The sequence below is a fragment of the Varroa destructor genome, unplaced genomic scaffold (genome assembly GCF_002443255.2).
Source record: "Varroa destructor unplaced genomic scaffold, Vdes_3.0 BEIS01000005.1, whole genome shotgun sequence".
In the NCBI taxonomy this organism is placed as follows: Eukaryota; Metazoa; Arthropoda; class Arachnida; order Mesostigmata; family Varroidae; genus Varroa; species Varroa destructor.
The window spans coordinates 5,098,104-5,120,702 of NW_019211458.1; the positions used below are offsets into that span (position 1 = coordinate 5,098,104).

The window sequence follows — 22,599 nt, forward strand, 5'->3', positions numbered from 1 at the left end:
ATGGCACGGCCAGTGGTGTAAGCTATTGCAAATGGAATCAGTAGCCCAACTTGCAGAAAAGAAAGCCAGCAAGAAGTCTAGGCAATTAGTACGTTAACCTTATCTGTTGGGTACCCAAAGTGTGTAGCCACTCCGGTTGTCTTTCATGTCCCCCTCAAAGCTATCAAGTCTCATCAAGCAGGACTGAGTTCTGTCACCCTCGATGATCACGGCCTGGCATGGAGCATGAGTAGAAGAAGATCTCATCGTTCCGGAAGCGGCCCCGCCCCCTGTAAAGCCAGTCTGGCTTTTCTCTTCAGGCGGTAAGAAGCGAGCGGATAGACATTCCTATGGTCCAGTGGTCTCATCCGACACAGCCATGACGTCGGCAGCGGAAGAAGCTCATCAGCAGTAACAGTAGTGGCGATGGCGAATCCGAATCTTTTGCACGTAGTCGTTTCCTCCCGCCATGTCTATCCCACATTATCACTCTTCCTTCATCTGCTCTTCGTCCCTACGATGATTACCGCTGCTGCTATAGATACCGCCTCCTATACTGTCAAGTTCTTCGTTCTCAGTTGCCATTCGGCGCTCACTCACCTGCGAAAAGCGAGACGAAAATAGATGAGGAGGCGAACGGATGAAAGCACTGGATGAATGGCTTGATATTCCCATAGATTAACGGCTTTAATAAAGAATATCATCGTCAGCATCTTTACTGTGGTTTCGCCTTACTTGCTTTTACCATTACCGGATATTAATCCGGTAATGTATGTGCGTTGGTTACGCTCGTACGTATGGTTCCATTATGTCGCGATAAATGACTTCTGGGCAGACTTCTGAAACTAATTAGCCTAAAGATTTGCGATGGTTGAGGTGAACAGCTACATATTGTTGACGACTGAGATCAAATTTTACTCCGTTCATTGAAGTGTTCAGCCTTCTTACAATATAATGAAGCTATACAGAAATGGAAATTAGCGAATCCATCGCCAGAGATTAAGATATTGGTACAAAATTGACAAAGGAACCGACACATGGTATTAGCGAAAAAGAGCAAAATATTAAAGGCTGCTAACAACTGAGCTTATTGAAGTAAACTCAGTAGGGTAAATAAGTGTGCTTGCAAACAGTTGATTAACTCCTTGGTTTGGTGATGATAATGATGACCGTGGCAATAGCGGTGGAAAAATTTGGGGTAGCATCTGTTACTTCCTCGTCTACTGAAAAAAAAGCAAGAAAGGCCAAGGGCAAAAATAACACTAATCGTTGTTGCTCAAAAGAGATGGCTGGTATTTGGCTTTCAGTGTTTGGCAGCGCGCCTACGCCTCATGCTTTGATCCACTGCTGAGATGCACCAGGACGCTGCCGTAACTTATGACTGACTAAAATAACATATTAGCATATAGCAGGGAACCAGTCAATCATTCGAGTAGGAAACGATCGCGATAAAGCAGAATCTCATCTCTAGTCCTACTGCTAACAGCGGCCTTTGGCACTGCTCTCGTTGCTCCAGTCCAAGACACCCCTAGTTTTGGAAAGGGAAACAGAAACAACTATGGCTGGCTAATGCAATCGATTCTAAGATTTCTTTGATTTATTACAACTTCATAAATTGGCCCTGATAAATTTTCAGCAGTGAAGGAGCAAAGAGGTTAAGAAGAGCATCTGAAAATCGAGATAAACAAAATGAGCCATTGTTTATTTTCTATTATATATATATATATATATATATATATTTGTACTGTTTTTTATAGCAAGCGTTTCAGCATTGAATTCATTCGTCAAAGATGATATCCCTTCCCTATCTACAGACGCTGTACATCAAGTGTATAAGCGAGTATATAATATAAACATTTAGTACTAAAAAAGCTGAAGCTTCTTTCATCTGAAGATCATTTGGTCACTATTAGACAAATATGACGGACTCCTTCGCTCAATTTTGCGGTTAACAAGCTGCCAATACATATTACCACCAAATATATTTATACTCTACCCTATAATGGTTCGTATTAAGCAACTTATTGTTGTTACAATGTGTATTCAACCACTGCGAGAGTTTGAGCACGATTCTTAACTCAGTCAATGAAATTTCGAATAAGTCGTGGGTTTAAATGCATTCACCGAAGCCGGGGCGTAGTGGACGTGAAATACAGCCATTGGGATGAAGTACGCTTATCTAAATTTTGATAAAAAATTAGATTCATCATATAATTGCTAAAAACGTCAGATTTTAGACTCAGGTCTCATCAGAATGATCTAATACGAAAGCTTTTGCTAACCGCAGTGTTAGGTCAATATCTAAAAGTCATCCATTGCCTTTCTTATTGATTGACAAAAGATACCTCAAAGATACAAAGAAAAAAAACACCTCTAAGCGCTTTCACTATATATTTTTGAAAATGTATAGTGGCTAAGCTTTTTTGGTTAAGCAACTCTCATCTTTTTCTTCACTAAGCACTGAAGCAATCAAAAAATGAAACAACTATGTACACTATTTGTATATATACACAACTGACAAGCAACTCTAATAGAATAGATTAGATTTTGTCAGAGGGAAGCAAAGACAGGGAGAGACGTTGCAGCTGTTTTCGTTGTTACGTTTAAACTCATGTTTAAACGCATGGGCGTACTCACTGAGCTCATGAGCTCGTATAAAAACAATAGGTATCTATGTTATTACCATCATGCCTCTTGCTGCATTCTTTACTGTAACGGGTTTTTCGTTTATATAAAATAGTCATGAATACATGACTATTCGTATAGAACATAAACATGTAAACTTTGCATCTCATTGTTTCTGATCCTTTTTTTTTACTCTGATCTGGCAAAGTGCAAGCGCCTTCTCGTTACCGTGCAGAGCAGTTTTTCGGTACTACGTTCACTAGCGTTACGCAATGAAACTAACGTAAGCAACGGTAGTAACAGGCTATTGATATATGCAAGCCTTGATGCGAGTCTAGATATTGAAAGATACCAACTTACCTCTGTACGTGCCAAAGACAAACAATATTTTTTGGCACAATTGCTAATTCAAAGAGCATTAGTACCGCCGAGCTCATACACAATTATACAATTAAATACAGACTAAAGTGAAAACATAGTAATCTTGTTGCTCATATTGGACTGCTTATATTCTATGAAAGTAGCATCTTCAAAAGCAACAATGACCATCTATTAATGAAAAAAGGACGGTCAAAAGAGTGAAATGGATAAATAGCATTTATATTTAGTTCATATAAAAGACGTGACAGTTGAATTTATACCTTACTATTATTTCGATAGACCGAGTTTTTAAGATGATTTCTGTTAAAACAATGCATTTGAAGAAAAAATGTTTGTTTGAATATAAGAAAACTATTTGGTTTCGATAATAGAGATAAAGTCAACACGACAGAATCGGGAAGGCTGTACTCGGGGAAAACTAAGTCATAAACATTTAGCTCAGATTGATCAAATACGCTCAAACTTTTCCTTTCTTCCGGTTTTTCTAGAGCCTTTTTTAATTGTTCTCCGCTTGGACCTCTGAATCATGAAATCTGTGCGGCTTTTTTTTACACAACATTTAAAACCTCTACATCTCGTGAAGTCTGAGGTTTCTGAGTCCGGGTAGTCTATGTTGGCCAATATGATACACCTTACCCTTGCTAATTTTTGCGCGTATTAAGAGACGAAAGTGTTGAATACATATTTTTTTTTTAACACTGAAGCTACCACTAACGGTCAATATACCCGTTTCCCATTATTTTTAGAAGTTAACATCTTCAAGCTTTACTACATTGCCATTGAACTTCACGCCATCGAATATATACGTATAATCATAGGAACAGTATTTTTTTCAAAATCGGTTCTTTGGATCGGGCACGGTTTTACCAATTTGTATTAATTTGTGTGCCTGCTTACTTAACTAGAACAACTTTTCAACTAAAGAAATGTTCGTTTTTTGTGTGTATATTTGTGTGTATTAATACGACAATGGCGAGCGACTAAACGGAAATTACAGATAAGGTAACAAATAAGAAACAAGCCTAATTCAAATAATATGGAACCGGTTATCTTAAAAGAAATACGAGTGGCAAAATCATATAGCACTGGCGCTGTCATTGGTGCACGCTATATTAAAAATGCCGGCTCTCTTAGCGTCTTTGCTCAAGTTCCATTCTTCAGTCGATCGCCTACTTCAAACCATATACCGGTTTGATTTGTGATCTTGCAACAAATCTAGGCTGTATCCTTGCGCTTCCAATGAAGCAAAATGCTATGGTTGTATGTATAAATAAACATAATTACTACCTTATTTTCGTCTAATTTAGTAAAGAGTTCATTAATTAACCACAGTATAAGCGAGTAAGCGAGTTCTCCGCTTCTCAGTGACTGGTAGCTTTTTGAGACTTTTCAACTTCCATATAAAATCACTGTACTTTGATTGTTATTTAACATATGATTTTGAAAACCGAGAATTGTCTACGGGTTTACTTCCTAATTTACATTTAAAACATTTACCCTTACTTTTCAAAATCTCTTTCGTCCACAACTTATGCAGTGATTGAAACATTCAACTTAAATCAACGCGTTATAAAAATCTAACTTGAATGATTTCATAATAATGTCTTTCGATTATAAAGGTATGCTTCCTACACAGAACCATTTACTTGTTCTCAGGATGTACTCGCCTGTGTTCGACTGTATATCTCTTTTCCAAAATGTGGGCTTGGTATAACTTATTCCATATGTTTAATATTGATTGACCTTTCTCTAATTATAGCAACTTCTAGAAATTAATTTCGTGTTTGTCATCTTCGTTACGTGGTATGATGCAGAGCTGGTCTCTAAGATATGCTACACTCAGCACGCTAACAAATAGAATCGAACGCGTAATACATAGATTCCAGCTGGTAGCCGTCAGAAGTAGACGTCTGGTAAATGTCGCCGGATTTCTTAGTTGTATGTAGGCGATTCAGATGTATTCCAACTACGTTCTCTATGTTTTTATGTAAGTCTGCGTATTTTGTCAGAGTTGTCAATGGTTCGATTCATGTACCGCTAAACTCACAAGTGTCTGATATGCACCCTGTTGGGATACTACGCTCTGCTCCTCGACGCCTATCTACCATGCAGATAAGATACTTCTAAGGCTTTAACATCGCAGTGTAACTAAATATAGAAAGCTGCAAATAATTTCAAACAGACGGCACACAGGTATGCATTTAGGCCTTAATGGCTATGGCAATTAATCGAAGTGTTAGATTGTACGGCTGACCTGATCGCCAACCAATATAGCCTTCAGCTTTATCTGTTTCAAACATTGAAAATTGGTAAGTAAGTGGTAAACAAGGTCCACGATTGATTTGTGACATTTTTATTTTTAAATGTTTATAAAACTTATCATTAAAAACATCGAGAGATAATCATAATTAACGAATCTATTCTATGCAAGTAAATGTACATACACGAAATACTTTGAATTAAGCGCAAATAAAAACACCCTAGCCCTAAGTTGAAGCTTATCAAAATGGACAATGACAGTAAGCTTTACATGATAATGTGTATGGAAAACGCTTCACTAATATTATTACTATTACTCCAATGCCGCTGTTTTTAGTGGATGGGCAGTATAAATAACAATTTTACTGTAAATGGGTTTTACCAAACGGAACCTGACGAAATTCTCGAAGTGCTGTAGCTAGTTAGAACTTCAGCTATTGGACGTCATACGATAAGTTTAGACGTTGATAAGGATAAGAACATAAATATTTGCCAAAGCGAACCATTCGGAGAAATACATGCCTTTAAACCCCCACAACTAGAGTCTGCATTTATATGCCATTTGCCCATTGGCGTTTGGATGGGTCTAAGTGAAAGAGCAGAATTTTATTTCTGTTTGAATTATTGTACAGCAATAGACATAATGCAATGTGCAATTTCATTGTTTTTATTTACTAAAAGTGTATGGGGCTTCTGGAGCTATTCAGCGGGCCGGTAAAGCCTTGATATATACTCAACGTACGTTTGAATTGAAGCCTATGTTCTAACAGCATCTGAATAAAATAGCTAATCCCGTTATAGATGGCTTGTTTGAGAGAATCGACAACGGTAAACAATTTGTCGCCCTCTTTAAAACATGAAAGCAACCAAAATCACATTGAACTAATCTGAAAAGTATGGAGGCTAAAGCTGTCGCTCTGCATCGTTTTTTGATCCGTTCTTGATCCAGGCTGTGATAGAAGTGTGGTGACGGGGTCGCGCGTTGTCGTTGAGGAACCCACACTGTGCGGTTGATTGTCTATCGATACGGCTTATTATATATTCGAGAAATACGCTAACTTTGAGCGTTCCTTTTTCGAGAAATATTTTGTTATAACTCGTATCAGGCTTTAACGTCTAAACATGCTCGTTATTGTGAGGTCGCTTGAACGTTTTCTCGCGGACGGCATCGATTGATCCATGTTCTGTCTTCAGCGATGGTGCGCTTAAGGCAGTTTTTTCCTTGCCGTTGGTAGCACGAATCGCTTCCAAAGTATTCCCTATTTCCAACGGCTTTGTACTCCTGTTTCGCTTATTATTTTTGTCTTTAATATTTTTGATACATGTATGTGATTTGCAACACATAATCTCGTTATCGACGACTTGTTCGTAAAGTAAAGTAGGTAAATCTCATGTTGAACAGACAAAGAATGCATTATCCATGCTGTTTTGTTTAAAATGCTTTATTATCACAGCAATTTCTTCTTCTGTTTTGACGTATTGCATATATACTTTTCTAAATTTTCGGCACTACGTGCTCGACAGTTTTGTAGAAAACACGATACAAGCAAAACAACAAGCTACCCCTACGCAGTATTGTATTAAAGGAGCAGTGTGGGATAGGAAGAACGTAACAGTCGATACAGCAGTGCTTCGAGAAGAAGGGGAATTGATTTGAGTGATGATCGCTGCTTCTTTAGAGTAATTTTGCTATCACTGGTTGGTTATTCACAGTGGTCAGTTATTGAGGAATAGACGAAGTTAGGGTCGCATAAGTAGGCTGAGACATCTATAGAGGGGCACCTGTGTCAAAGCGCTGTAAGCCTCTCACAACCACGTCCTCCGTTATATTTTTTCCTCTGGCTGTTGCCTACTTCCTATTGTCTTCTTGTCATTTCGTCTTGCTTCGAGTCAGGGCCCCGACTGAATGCAGCTGCCTTGATCTACCAGTCATCTTTGCTTTGTCTGTCGGTCCATCTTATGCATCGCCTGATCAGTAAATCGGACAGGGATCTGTGAGTCGTCAGACCAGTCGATCAGCTGGCTTCGGCCGTAGACAACGACAACTCCCATCACCAGCTATTTGCCGTTTTAATCTTCAACTTCGCGAAAAAGTGCTGGACATTGGTCTGATCTAGGAGAAATAAACGATTCGAGATGGGGTTTGCTAGAGGGATTCTTTGTTCTCAGCAGTGACCTACAATGATTTGACTTGTCGTGAGCCTATCTTGAGCTACAGAGCTTGTTATACTACGTAACAAGAAAGAAAATATGAAAAGAAGAAGGAAAAGAAGCACGTAGGAGAAATGCATCGGTATAACACTATATGATGATATCGAACTATCGCGCGGTCGGCCAAACACCTGCTTCCTACTTCCGACATTCCATTCAAAAGACATTTTGGTATATAGTATCCTGTAGTGGACGACGGCAGGCGACCAAATGTACAATAGAAATAATGATCAAGGCGAAACTAGTATCATAGGTTTACGATAGGTACGGATTCTCTATAGAGAGTAAACATCAAAGAAGGATACACAAGAGGCCAAAAGCAACATTACGCTTTCACTAATTCTTCCAAAATTTTGGGGCGGTAACAACAAAATTCGACGCTGTAGTTCCGTGACTGACTTACACAATGAAAGCGCGATGTCTCAGTCGTCTCCAACGGAACAGGTCATTAGGGTAGCCTTGCCGTTTGTTTCAGCCATGATATTTCATCTTACACTATAGTTATAGTTAGACAAAATGCAGTATGCAAAAACTATCTTTGCTTTGAGCTTGCACTTATTGTATTCATAATTAGTTTAAGGTTTAAGTCGTGAAATAAGTATGCTGAAAGTTAATACAGGCGTCCAGAAATACTATCGGTCACCGCCATAGTGCGAATAATTGAGCACCGATCAGATACATCAACAAACGATGTTCACCTGAGCTAGTTGACAAATTATGAAACATCAATTTTTTTTAAGTGGGCATTTGATTGACAGATAGCGCCGCCATTACACCTGACCACCGTAAATACGTTCTAATATAAGATTAGTACGGAGGGGAGTTCGGAAAATCAATGCCTCTTAATGTAGTGGGATGAGCGGCAGAAGCAGGTAAAGAAAACGGAATTTACATTTCATACGCGGCAGGCTGTTGATCTGAACCTTTTTCGTTAAGAGTATTTAGAAGATATGTGTTGACATAACAGATAATACGGTGTGATGTATTTGAATGACGGCATATTATGATATTGACAGATGATCGCACTTAGATCATTCATTCACTCTTATACATTAATAATGCCGAAGTCCTTTTTAAAGCAATCATTCACTTGCTTAATCATAAGTATTATTGGAAATAATTTTATAGGCCGTCACCCAAAAAGTCGGATATGCATTCGACTATAATTCAAAGTGTGTCTTTTGATAAAAAGCCCCACGAAATGCTAATGGTAACAGTTTGAGTCGATCGCATCCAGTCAGGCGGGGTAGGCTTTCTTTCAGATGTAGCTACGTTGTATGAGCCAAATTTATGTATTGAAGCTGGGCCTAGGCCCGTCTTCAAGAAAGCACTACGGATGCGTATATATTTATAAAGGCACGCATTTGTATGATAAATTAACAGTTCATTTACTTTGATGCATCACAGATCTGGCGGGGCATTTCACGCCGTCATAGAAACTGAACTTTAATGTCTCTGGCCGATAGTCTGCTCTTTATATTTCTTTGGGAAACTATAGCGTGAGAAGCAACTGTACGTCTTAACGATAAACCCAAGTTCGAGGTTGCTCATACATTTATCAGATTATCATCGGAAAATAACAAAATTCGAAGCGAGCCGGTATGTGTATGAATGAGTGTCATTTAATTACCAATCAACAAGGAAGGCACAGGTTTCTCAAGCTTTTCAAACAGTAGCTCGGAACGACTCCCGGTCTGAATGTCACGCATATGGCAAGTAGTTTTAAATCGTAGCAGGTAGCTGATAACGAGGTATATGAGTCAGAAACGTCTCTGCATCCTAATGCTCTAAATAGTTTTTTAAACAGAAGCCTAACCAGTATACTCATGAAAATATATTGAGAAACAGTCCGGCCTTTAACTGTACTAGTTGACAGTAACCAGGCTCTAGGAATAGGTGTGCGATGCATCGTGCGATCGGGTTCCACCATCGGCTGTGCTTGATCTAACGATGAGGCTGTGAAGTGAATGACGATAACCGATACCACGTAATTAGTTATGGATAATAAAGGTTGATAAGAATGTTACAAAATATTGGCATTGAAAAATTGAACCTCTTATACTTTTTTTTTTATGTGTGTACTAACATATGACCTATCACAGCTAACAATGTACTATTCGTAACCGGTCCAACATAGCGGTTGTCAGGTTAATTTCGTAGTCATGTTTCTCCTGTAGTAAAGCCATCATGACATAGATATCATTTAAGGTATCATTAAAGTGATCGAGTCAGGATCTCTGCCTTGATTGTGAAGCCAAAGGTATGCATACTTTATATATATATATATATATATATATATATATATATATATATATATAATATAATACATATTGCATACCCATTTCGAGCCAGCTGATTAAAGATAAATAGTAGTTCTACATTTTTAATTTACACTATTGGATTTACTACAAATTCTTAATTGACTACGTTTTCTTCATCTTTAACGTAAAATTTTCAGCTATAGGCGTATCTACTTAAGGTTACAGCTGGTATCATATAAACAACGGCTGGGCCAACAAAATACTGAAACAAGTTCAGGTTACGTAGAATTGTTATGTATCGTGACAGTTGTTCAAGATAATCAATATCTTTTCAGAACTATCTGTAAAACTAGTTGTCCTCCAGGTAGACTATCTAGCGATTCAACTAACAACGGTTGACGATACCGTACTTGATGATAGTGATCATTTGCAACAGGTAAAAACTACTTCAAACAAAGAGAATATCGCTAGTTAGATTTCGAGAAAGCAGCAGTTGATCTGTTAAGTTAGTGGAACTTGTAGTTGAACCGATATGTTCTGGATCAGGTCGCAAAAGAAGCTCCGAAAGGACTTATATTTTCAAACACGAATACCCGATAGTATTGGGCACATGTTATAGTTGAATCTTGTTAGTTCAAGATCTTGCTTGATATCGGCAAACAGTCCTCGAATTTATTCTATTTTTACTTTCGCAATACAGGTAATGATTTTCAAACAATTACGTCTTTTTCATGTCATATCCATAACCTTGCTTTAGTTGTGCATAAAAAGTATCAACATTTCGCCATGAAAATGTTTTGGTATCGCATGGTACAATTGACTCCCTTTGCAAAACTGTCGAACCCTAAAGAATGAAACTCGGATTTCGAAATACCCTATATATATATATTTTACATATACAGAGTGTACATACACACACACACATGTATATATACGTCTCTGCTTTCATATATAGCACTAATTACCTGTATTTATAACGGACAGTGTTCGTTCCAAATGATAATGCGCGGAAGCTTCCTTGAAACAGTAATCCTGCTTGGACAAACTACTAATATAAGCGCTTGTGTATATTTAATATATTTATTACTGTAAGGGTTAAAAGGTTTCAGTTGCTATCTTCCGTAATGCTCAATGTTTTTGGTGGGAAAAAGTTTAAAGTATATTACGAAAAGTGAGTATATATATATATATATGTAAAAAAAACTGACGAATGACATTCACGATATAAACAAGGTAATTCAGCTGAAAATAAAAGCTTAATTTTTTTAAGGAAAACATTAAGTAACAGTCGGAAATTAGCCTAGGATTTCAAAGCGGTGAAAATAAATTGCCTATCATAAAATGCAGGAACAAGCGCTCGCTGTTATTTTATGTTACCTTGCAAATTTAGGTGCAGTACGTGCATATATTTCAGTCACACACAGCGTTCAATGCGAAATGACATACCAAATTTGATTCTACGAAAGTATCAGTTAACATTTACCAGAGACAATTTTTTTAAGATTAATAGTTATAAACGAAGATCATGTGGAGATGAACAGTTCAAGGGCTTTTATGATTAAGATATAGAAGGATTTGAGTAACCTTTGTTGTTTTGTATGACTACAGCACCCGCTAGTTCATGAAAAAGTAGGCCAGATAAATGCAGTGAAGATTGAAAATGGGGCAGTAGTCGATACTCAAGACCGTTTAGTTTATTGGCCGACAAACAAAAATGAAAACCTAAACTTTTATCTTTTATCTTACTTATATTGCATATCTTTAGAACTGATCAAAATATATAGCTCCTTAAGTGCTCAGATTATAGTGAATATTATAACTTTCATATACAGGTTTGTATTTTATAGCTAAGGAAAAACCTACTTAAAAAGAGCCTAGTAACACCGTAAACTCAACTATCAGCTTTTTCACACCGATAAGATACTAAAGTGCAGTAGTGTGCAGATCCCGTTGAGCCACCCGAAAAATCAGTTTCCCTGCTAATTAGAAAAGACGAAAGTTTTTCTCCCCATCTGATTTTTATGACCTCTCCAGTATTCTGCAAGGGCATCGCCTCCATCGTTCAAGCTGATCGATCCGACGCACACCTTAATACTTCCGTGTGTCTAATAAAAACGAACATTTTGTGACTTCAGGGAGCTTTTTTGCTGTATCTAGTGGAGCCATAATACGACTACATAAGGCTACAACGATACTTTTTACTACAATATATATAGAAATAACTTATGGTGAACGAAATACATTGAAAGCACTTAGTAGGCTCTTCGGTGTCGAGACGGACAAATTTGTAAATTTATGCTTCAGAAAATACCGCGTGTACCAAACGAACCCATGTGAAACAAAGTTAGCAACCGTTGTGGAACGACAAACAGTAGATGACTTCAAGCAAGACAGGAAGCCATTGGGGGCTGTTCTGTAAATGATATCCAGATGAAAATTCATCGCAGTACGATAAACTAGGCCCTCTGCTCGTTCGAGTCACTGCTCAACCGAGCCCCAAAGACCGAAGGGATCAACGGAAATGGACCATGGTCTGCTCACTGCTGATCACCACGATGAACTGCCAATCGTATACTTGGAAGAGGTCTAAAATGCGTAAGTTTATAGGACGGACACGGAGCGCACACTTTAGGGATTGACGAAGAATGCCGTGAAGCGGGGAAGGTTATGGTGGTATGCTGCTGTTGCCAGTGGAAGATATGCATAACCATGGTAGGTGGGATTGGTGCCATAGCCTGGGTCCAGGCGACCGAACAGAGAAAAAGATGAGGGAGAAGGTGTGTGCGAGCGAAAGGTAGGATAAGCACGAAGAGAAGCAACTCTATCGTAAGAAGGAGCTTTTCAATGGTTATCGTTCCGCTGGTGGCCATTCTGACAGACAAATCAGGTATACAGGTCGCTGACGAGTTAGCTGGCCAAGACTCTCTTTTCTCCTTATCGTTTTCTTTCTCCTTTGCTACCAGCAGCTTTTCGTCGCGTTTGCAGCAGCGCGCCGGCTGTGCGCCGATTTTGTTCGACGGTCACTGCTTCCTCGACCTGCCATAGCCTAGTACGGCCCGGTGTGCCTTAAAGCACCCTAGATAACTCTTAACCATTCGTCCTTACTTCCGTTTTATGTAACCTGCCAGGGGAATGAAATACTATGCGTTCTCTAACCAAAACGTAAGTACTGACGATCATAGCCCTTTATTTCTGCCATACCCACATTGACGGTACTGTATTCATGAAAATGATCTATCGAGTCATTACACCAATATTTGCTTTCTGTCGTCGATAGCACAACTCCTACAACTAGTGCTGCTCCATTAGAACAAAGAATGTTTGCCTTCCCGTGGACGCACCCTAAAGTTTCTAGTTTGATTGAGTATTGCTCCAGATTAGTGCTTCAGCATGGACGATTTCCACTACATCTATCGGAAAACAATATTCGGGTACATCCAAAATGTTGAGTTACGACGCTATGCTATAATTATAATGACTTGGCCCGTGAGATAGGTCATTCCAGCAGACATGCTTTTTATGGGATCTATAGCGATGGATGGATGTTTGTAGGCACAAATAACAGGTATAATGCAAGCAGTTCTGGAGACCAAGTTCAGGATTTCACTAGAAGAAATATATAATTCATGCATGTTGACGGTATCATTAATGTCTGAGTCGTTAAACATCCCTTGATGTTACGATGTGTCATCCGCATACCGAACTCGACTACTATTAGTAAGTGTTTCAAAAGGTATTATATCGCAGAATGCATGTTCTGAGTTTCGTAATGATATTAGAAAAAAAAACGAACTAAACTGGATCAAAACTTAAGGCCACAATAAATCCATTGAGTCAGTAAGGAGTCACAAAGGCGAATCCAGCTGAACCGAGTTCTAAATCCCATCGTCCTTCTCAATTATGTGGGGGCAGGGTGAGATCCGTACAATACATTCAATTGTACTTACAGAGATACATAGAGAGCGGACATGCCTGTTTTTTTTTTACTTTATGCATCGTCGCTGTGCCGTGATCCGGTAATATCGGACATACGGAGTTTCGGGGCAGATGAGATCTGCGAATGCCTTGTTAACGTTTCAACAACCTGCGCCAATATGGTATAGTGGTTAACGAGCCCCAATACTAGCCTCTCCATCCATTTATTATGAAAATGACTCATCATAGATGAAGTTTCCGTTTAAAGCACGATCGAACATAGAACCGCCACTCTTAGGTTGTATGGAAACATTAATACAGTATGCATGTAGAAGGCAGGCAACTGGTTCTAAAAAAAACGAAGATACCCGATAGGACAATCTACGATATTCATTGGTCCATGATGCTAAACGCGGTTCTACTCTATTACATCTATTTACGTTGTAGTATATGCAGCCGATGTAATGGAAACAATAGCAGTCACTACGAATCATACCATTATGAAATACGTACTAGCAGCAGTATAATCTGATAAGTAATCTAATACAACAACGATGAGATTCTCTTGAAGAGACAAAAGACAATGCAAGCATTCGTAATTCTGTTTTAGTTTTACTCTGGCCTGACTCAACACCTTTTTTGTATCAAATATTAATGCGCTGGTGAGTTACCATCATATTTTATTATACATTCGTCGAAAGGAGTTGTGTCCTGAGCATACTGGCAGATTTCGTCATGGAACTTTTTGCTCCATTGCCTACACAATAAATCGATAAAAAAAAATAACCTTTACTAACAAAGACCTGTATTTATGTAGGAACAGTAATGGATGATTTGATAAGTAATTTGACAGAGGCACAACGAAGGCCGATATATCCGCATATAGTGTACCTCCTGAAACTGAATGCGTCTCGATAACCGCTTCAATATAATTATGTTATGAGAATAACGGCTTGTGCCATAGATTTAAAGTACACAGAGCAGACGTTGTTTCACTGGCAGTTTTGTTGTAAAAAAGGAGAGGTAGCTATTGCTGTTTAAACAAAAAATAATCATTGAGAATCTTTTTGCTTTTGGACAAGGGTAGTTAGACTTATTTTCAAGTACTTTTGATTCCGCTGTAGCTCTTAGGCGAAATTTTTGTCTATTTCGATTACGTCTGACAAAACGCAGCTTTGACGCAGAATATAATTTAATAGGAGATTCTTCTAAACTCTCCCTACCGCCGTTGAAATGGCCAGCCTGAATTACGCCAGACACACACCATCTAAAAATCATAGTTCCGCCAACTTATAATTGTTATTGTAACGGTTAACCTGTCGTTCCTTGATAGTAGTTCCAGCCTAAGTCACAGTTTTGCAGATGATGTGCTGTAAAAAAAGTTCAGCTGATTATATGCTCACGCTAAAACGGCTAGGGCTTTTAAGTAGTTCAGATTTTTGTATGGATTCAAAATCAGACAAAGGTTATTCGCAGAACTGCCGTATCCATTCTTTTTGTTTTTTTTTACTGATTTAAATGCAAATGGTTACGACAAACAGATATTTAGCTTTTTGTCATCACCGCCACCTGTCTAAGTTCAAAAACCATTGATTCTACTGGGTGCGAGAATCTTTATCATATATTCTGCAATAATCTCTTTTGGGTTGTCATGGAGTCGTTCTCAATATAACTTTTTTAAAACTTAATATCTAGTTACAGGTGGTTTATGAAAACAGGTAAAGCTGCTTTACTGGGCCATCATTTGATAACTTTCCAACTGCTAAATGCAAATTCGAGTGAACAGACAGCTTCCTGATTCACGGCTATTAATATGAGATTATAATTATAATAGTTCCTATTTAAGAGTCAAGTCCTCGTTGCAGGAGCTTGTTATATTTGGCTTTTGAAGAAAGCTAGAACAAAACAACAGATACCGCATTTGCACTGTCGGTCACCGACAAAATGCAATCCTCTCCGCTGTTATAAATATTATACGAATTCGTCCACAAGATACATTTTAAATCACGAAAAATTCAGTCACAGTAATAAATAGCCACTTTGATAGTTGCCATTGCTTATCGCTAAAATCTTCCCCGTGATGACAACATCTATGTAGTAAACACCACACAGCATTCTCGTTTCTGTCTCGACGCCACGCTCTTCTAGTCTTAACTGTTTAATCTCTTAAAGTCTTAACTGTATAGCGTCTTTTCGGCCACACCTCTTAGCCGATTTCTAACCCTCATGGATGCGTACTGTCTTCCAGTTACCCTGGTGCCCCCATGCTCTCAACAGCGTAATGTAGCACAGGCGTTCCCTTGGCCCGAAAACCTTTACCGGTTAGGTCAGTGCTGGGTATGATATTTCGCTCGTTTGAGTCCCGTAAGCCACATTTCTGGCCTCTTCTCTGAGTAGCTTCGAGAACAAGAGCTTCAGGCTTTCTTCTCGAAGCTAGTCGTTCACGGCTAAACCTGCCATTCTGTTTCGTGCAGACAGAGCCCGCTGCGGTTTCAGTAGTAAGAGCCATATCACCGCCGTTGCTTGGACACCAATAAACTCCAAATTTTGGACGTCGAACCATTATATTTTTTTATAAATAAAATAAGCTTTCGAATTTTGCGCGTTCAAGTAATAGAAAGCCAATACGGGTTACGCGCGAAAAATTTGAAGTTCGCGATTACCCAGGTAATAGCGGCGGGATGGCCCATTACGACCCCGATAATCTGAACCAGTCACTTTTATGCTTTCCATACACAAAGCTTGTCTTTTGTTTTATTCGCGCCTACACTTTTAGTAAGCTTCAAGTTAAACGTTTGCCCACTTGAAAAGTACCATACATCAGCAGATCTGTGACTCGCAGACGAACTCTTTACTGTTGAGATTTCTCTTTTTTTGAGAAAGATCTCCGTAAACATTTTTTGCACAAATTCCAGATTTTAACCCGCGACGTATACAAAACTAGCTTTTGATACTGCTTTACTACAACCTCAGTTATCGCAAAAAAAATTATTTTTTGAGGCAACCTGTACACACTTTTATATTCCATGGTGAAGAAAATAGCAGTTGATGCCACTATATTAAATTTTATATATAATCAGTAAATAAATATAGTAGTAGGTTTTTCTTTTATAATCTTAACTTTAAAGTTTAAAGCTTGTCGTAATCAGATGTGAAAACGTACCGTTATTGGATTGATGTTGGTTGTATAAACGTCACATGTAATAAGAATAGAAACAATGATTAGGTACCTTCAGGTGTTAAGGTACATTCTCGGTTTGTCATTCGCTTGAATATAGTCATGTTGCATATCCACGGCAAAGTACCAAAGCATATACACATGTGACTTCTCTTACTAACCTTCAAACTCTTCATATACTCAGAGGCGCAAAGGCATTTTGACTCTTTTGCAAATCATGCATCTTGCGTTTCTGTTGTATTCAGCGAAAGCAAGATACAACAGCTACAAGTGATCAGAGAATTTCAGAGAAGCGAGACGAGGCGCGACGCGCAGAACACAAAAAAGTACAGAGATACAGGGAGGCAAAGTACAGATGCGTAAACATGTGCCATTGACTAAGGCGAGAAAACGAATATGGCATTCTAGATTTAGTTGTCGATATCGGAAGGACTGCAAAGAACGCACACGCTCACATAACACTTCCATATACACCAAAAAGCGGCGTAGGAAAGAAGAGACGGAGAATAATATCTTTTTGGAATACCGGAGTATATGTGACTGGGTATATGAAGACAGAAGAAAAATCGGCGACGGTACGCATGAGCGACCTTGCCTTTTAGAAAGAGAGGTACATTTTGCAGATTTTGCTTAGCTCGACCAGAGAAACACGAGAGGGGCCAAGCGAAAGAACGAGCAGGTGGATTTTTTGAGATACTGCTATCTTTTTTCTGATAATGATAATGTGCACAATAATAACAACAACGCGCGCAGCCAATGCCAACATAAGCATCAAATGAGAAAGTCGTCCAGGCGGGAGACATGTCGGCCGGCCCTCTCTGTGTTACACACTCGTGCCTGTATATAAGGGCATGTATGTACATTTTTTTGCCAAAGCATTTGTTAAAGTGCGGAGCCATGTACATAGTAACGATCTCATCCTTACGTTTCCATCGTGACGGTGGCTGGTTTTTCCCATTGAACAGGACGAAAGCAACTGTTCTCTATGACGACCCTGAAGAAACAGGACCCAGTATGAATATGAAGGCACTTCTATTATACCATCCAGCCGCTATCCAATCACCTTACATGTTTGAGTTTTTCAATATCAAATCGTCTCCGACACACAGATGCCGGAAAGGCGCCGACTTCTCAATTCTATGGTCGCGATTTTTGTTTGCTGCTTCTAAACCCTCACCACTCCTTTCGGTTTTACCCGCTTAGTTACAAAAAAACCGAGCTTGTTGCGCCTTTATATCTAATAATGTATCCTGGCTTGTAAGTTTTTACTATCATTAGATGGGAATTTAGATGAACGGGGCCTCTTCCACTGGATTTGATAATTCTGCTGCAGACTAACAAGATTTACATCTAACATGTCTATATTGATTGTGACTTTTTATCACAAAACAAAGCTAATAAAACTATGTTCCGAACTTTTTAGGCTTTAAGGCTAATCAATATCTCACTCAGTTCCTCTCAGTGCAAGGCTGAGTTTATTCCGTAATGTGAGAACGGGGCGAACTCAACGCAAGATTTGTTTGTATCCTCTAGATTGTGCTACATTTTAGACTAATTAGTGTGAATGTTATGCGCACTTGACCGTTGTTTGCTAAGAAGTTTACTGCATGACAAGTAAAGAATATAAGTGATCCACTAGTGACTTCCTCACGAGCTTACGGAGAAATAGTAGGCTAGGCGGTAGAAAGATGATGAAAAAGAGAGACCAAGTGCCATTAATACAATCAAAAGCATCAAAATAACACTATTGGTACTGCGAAGTCAGTTGTCAATTGACAAAGAATTTAAGAGCTTATAGCTCTGCGCTTAAAACTGCGCTACCAAAGAAGATGTCCTCGATAATGACAAAAATGACGTTTACAATTTCGTCTTTGTGAAGGCTAAACCAATACTAGGTCGTTTATTTTGACCTTTACAGACTATTTATTAGAAAATTTAAATATAAAAGAACGCTCTTTAATATAAGAAAAAACTACTTTTTTTTTGCAAAATATTTGACTACAACAACGAATGACACCTTCTGCTTATTTCGGCCCCAATAGCTAATGGTAATGAGTATGAAAACTAATAGAATTAATTTTTCTATAGCTATTCGAAAATGCACCGGTTTCACTTAGCGTTAGTGAAAGCATCCACTTACAGCAGGTATACATTATCTTCTTTTCAAATTCAAATCAGTTGTCAAGAGAACTTATAGTTTAGTATAGTAGTAATACACACAAAGTTGAAAACGTTTCTGAGATTTCACATAGGTTAACTAACAGTTACTTAGGTGCCAGCAAAGAAGATTATAATGTCTTTTACTTTTTTATGAATAACATGATTTGCTAATTCTTTGCAATAGTGCTTCTCGTTCTCATATGTTTTATTCTGTTTTCCACGCACAAATATTGGTAGGAAATGCTTTAATGTGTGATCACTAAAGCCAATCCCAAAACTGAAATGTAAGTAGATGATAACATTTTGATACACAAATAATACCGTATATGTGCCGGCTCATTTCAGTGTCTGGTCATTGTAATTGATTGCGATCGTCTCACTGTGGCATATATATAACCATTTGTGCTTGCCGTATAGTTCTCTGTCGAATCTGTTATTATTTGGAGTGCGACTGGGTAGTCTAGACAAATACGTAAAATTGGGCTGTACGAGTAATCAGTGCAACATCTATGCCACCCGACAAATTGTTGATCTATTTCTTTCAACATTATAAATCTACTTTTACCTTTTCTGTTTCCCATACCTCAGAGAAACTCATTTACTTCCTGGCCAAGGGGAAATAAAGACTGTTTGGATTTTCTAGTCACAAAAGACCTTTTGATTTGCTAGGGCCAACTGAATCGTTTGATGTAAAACTTACGTTGTTCTTCATATGTATTTCAAATGCTCTATGTGACCTAGGAAAATGTACCATTGCCGTTCCAGACACTCAGATTGACTCAGTATGTATTAGAGTCGAACAAGGCTACAGTTAACTGCGATACACTGTTAACTGCTATGGAAAAGCAGAAATAGATGCAACTTTTTTTGAAGAAGAAAGTTAATCAAATCAATTTCTTCAATCAAATCTAGTTAAACGCTGTAGTACTCGGCGTTAAAGAGGACTAGCTTGCTACTTGACCATTCGATTGATACAGTGTCTATCTCAACTGTACCAAAGGTCAGAGCGTGCGTCTTTTTGACGTTGCCTACAGTTGACGGGCAGCCAGGTGTCACTCAATAGACAGCTTGGTAAAACATTCTAAAGAATCTTTTTTTTCTGTTATATAGCTTCAATTGTAGTACATAAACATTGACAGCGATCCAGCGCTTCTGGGATGTTCCGTGCCCTTTGGCGCTTCGCCTTCCTAATGCTACGCCCATTACGAAAGTATTCTTGTGCTTGACCAAGCATAGACAGACCGGTGCCCTTTTAAAAATCTGGCGCCGAACGATTTGCACAGACAAGAACCGACATCAAATTCGAGAGATTTTTCAAAAAGATCTACAACATGTAGAAATAGGAAGGGGAAAGGGATGGAGTTGAAGGAACTCGCTTGGTCTCTAAATGCCTCCCCGGTGAGTTGGACAAGAAGCACTTTTATGTGTACAGATTGCAACTTACAAGCGCGTTCAACATATACGGGCGAAGTAAAGTAGAGCGCTTATGTTATTTTGCGTCTTTCTGTTGCTCTTTCCGCGTCCCTCTTGTTGACTTTCACTTAATACCCCCATTTCCGGCAAAGATGAACTCTCGGGCTGCGTATTACCTCGTTTCTCGCTTTCCCTAGGTGGATCAGCCTACTAGTACCAGTAACTTGCCAGCAAGCAAGCGAGCCGCTGTCGGGTAACACTCCCTTTGGAGGATCTATTTTGTTTCTTGCGAAGGATAAAGGGAGCAGCCGGAAGGACACGGAAAGCGAAAGATAGTGATGATACAAGCAGCACAAAGCCGACAGGAAAGCGTATGGGAGGAAAAGAGATGGGAATGTCGCAACATTTTGCTGTGCTTTAGGCCATCACAAGTAGCCAGGAAAACGCAGAGCACTCAGCAAAGCAGATAACCGACAGGTATCAATGCGATGCCGGTGTCTAACCGTTGGTTGCATTAGTTCACTCAGACGAGTGGGCTACAGACGATGAGAAAACAACGAGAAGACGAACGTCAAAAAAATGTAGGTGCTTCTGTCACGTTGCGTTCTTTCTTATTTTTTTTTACTATTCGCAGTTAGCGTGAGGCAACGAATCGGCGCCGACGAAGAGGCAGAATCCTATTGAAGCTTGCCAATGATTTATCCAAATTCGCGCCCATTCCTGACCTTCTTTCCTTATTTCCTGCGTGCTTGCTTCTTTCGCTTCACTTTAATCCCTTTTTTTTTATTAGCAATAACCACCACCGTCCAATACAATACAAATAATCCTTAATTGTTAGTCAAGGAGGCATGTATGCGTGTGAGGGTAGGTGGCGACATACATAAAAGTACTTTCCAAACTATATTAATACGCTACTTCATTAGGCGTGCTTGCAGAAATTATTATCAGTCTTTTTCAGAATCTCTGTGCCTTTGCTCGACATTATAGCACTTATGTTACGATGGTCGCTCGAAATTATTAACTGGGAACTCCAAAAGAGTGGTTACTAAAATCGGTTCAACACTTGCTTATCATAAAAATATATTTTTGCTGTAAGTAGCAGTAACTCTTTAATCACTGATTTCTACACGCTCATAGCAGAAATATGACATAAAAATCAGATTTTCGGCATTTCGATAAAATTAATGGTCGCTTTTTGCACGAAATCGTCAGATGTCCCAATCGTCTCCAATGAAAGACGAAGACTGTTGTTTCCGTTTTGATGCTGATATTAAAAAACTGGCTATTTTTCTATCAAATAAAGTCTCCTACGAAGTCTTCCATATTCAGCACGGTGGATATTATCGCTGAATCGCTGAGAACTCTTCGTAGTATGAATCAAATTTATTGTAAATACATTAAAAGAATCAATAAACTCTAGTTTAAATTATTTTCACATCAAACTTTTGTAAAAACGAAAAATCCACTACGTCTGCCCGAAAACAGTTCGGTAATAACTCCTACGCAAATAGTAAATTAACTCTGGTGATTGAACATCCTTGAAACCTGTTTGTGTTTCAAAATAACACGAAAATTGAAGAATAACTAATACGATATGCGATTAATAATAAAAATAATAGGAAGAAGAGTAGTACATGTAGAAGACCTAGAAAAATATTAAATATATAGAGCTATAGAGCTCTTGATTTCGTTATGGTACATGCCTAACGGTATATATCAAATATTTCGTGCTTTCTGAGGTTAACGACACCGATTTGAAGTAGAGTGTTCGGCAGGTGTTGCAAGCACAATATTACCTTGCGATACCCACCAGACTCCATTAGATGACACATTTTTGCACTATTCGTAGGTTTTCGCCCTGTTTTTTGCCTACTGTCGCAGGAAAGAGTTGCGAGCCCCACTACATCTCGCGGTAAGGAGCGACAGCAGTTTGCGGTATTCTACGGAAAAAGCACACCTCTGTCACATTGATGTGGGTGTCACTGAATAAGGACTGCGAAGCAGCAGCGTTTTTCAAGACTAACATTGTGTTCTAGATATTAATTGAGAACCTGTCAGTCAGAAAAGAAAGGAATAATGTCTTGCCATTGAGAGAGGTAAAGTAGAATAGATCAGTTGCGTTTTTAACTACGTAAGCAGGTTCATATATATCAATGCTACTCCAATCGCAAAAATCCAGTCGAGGCGAGTGGAATACATATATCGGAAAGACTATAT

At 38.7% G+C, this 22,599-nt stretch overlaps 1 protein-coding gene and 1 long non-coding RNA gene across 4 annotated transcripts in view; one reads left to right on the forward strand and one right to left on the reverse strand.

Moving 5' to 3' along the window:
• Positions 1-22,599, reverse strand: part of LOC111251433 (neural cell adhesion molecule 2-like) — a 139,466-nt gene that overhangs the window by 97,504 nt on the left and 19,363 nt on the right. The window lies entirely within an intron of this gene.
• LOC111251434 (uncharacterized) overlaps positions 20,229-22,599 on the forward strand; it is an 8,206-nt gene continuing 5,835 nt past the window's right edge. For both annotated transcript variants that reach the window (XR_002673773.2, XR_002673775.2), the window contains exons 1-3: positions 20,229-20,367; positions 20,580-20,963; positions 22,264-22,478. This is a non-coding gene — a long non-coding RNA (uncharacterized LOC111251434). The remainder of the gene's footprint in view (positions 20,368-20,579; positions 20,964-22,263; positions 22,479-22,599) is intronic.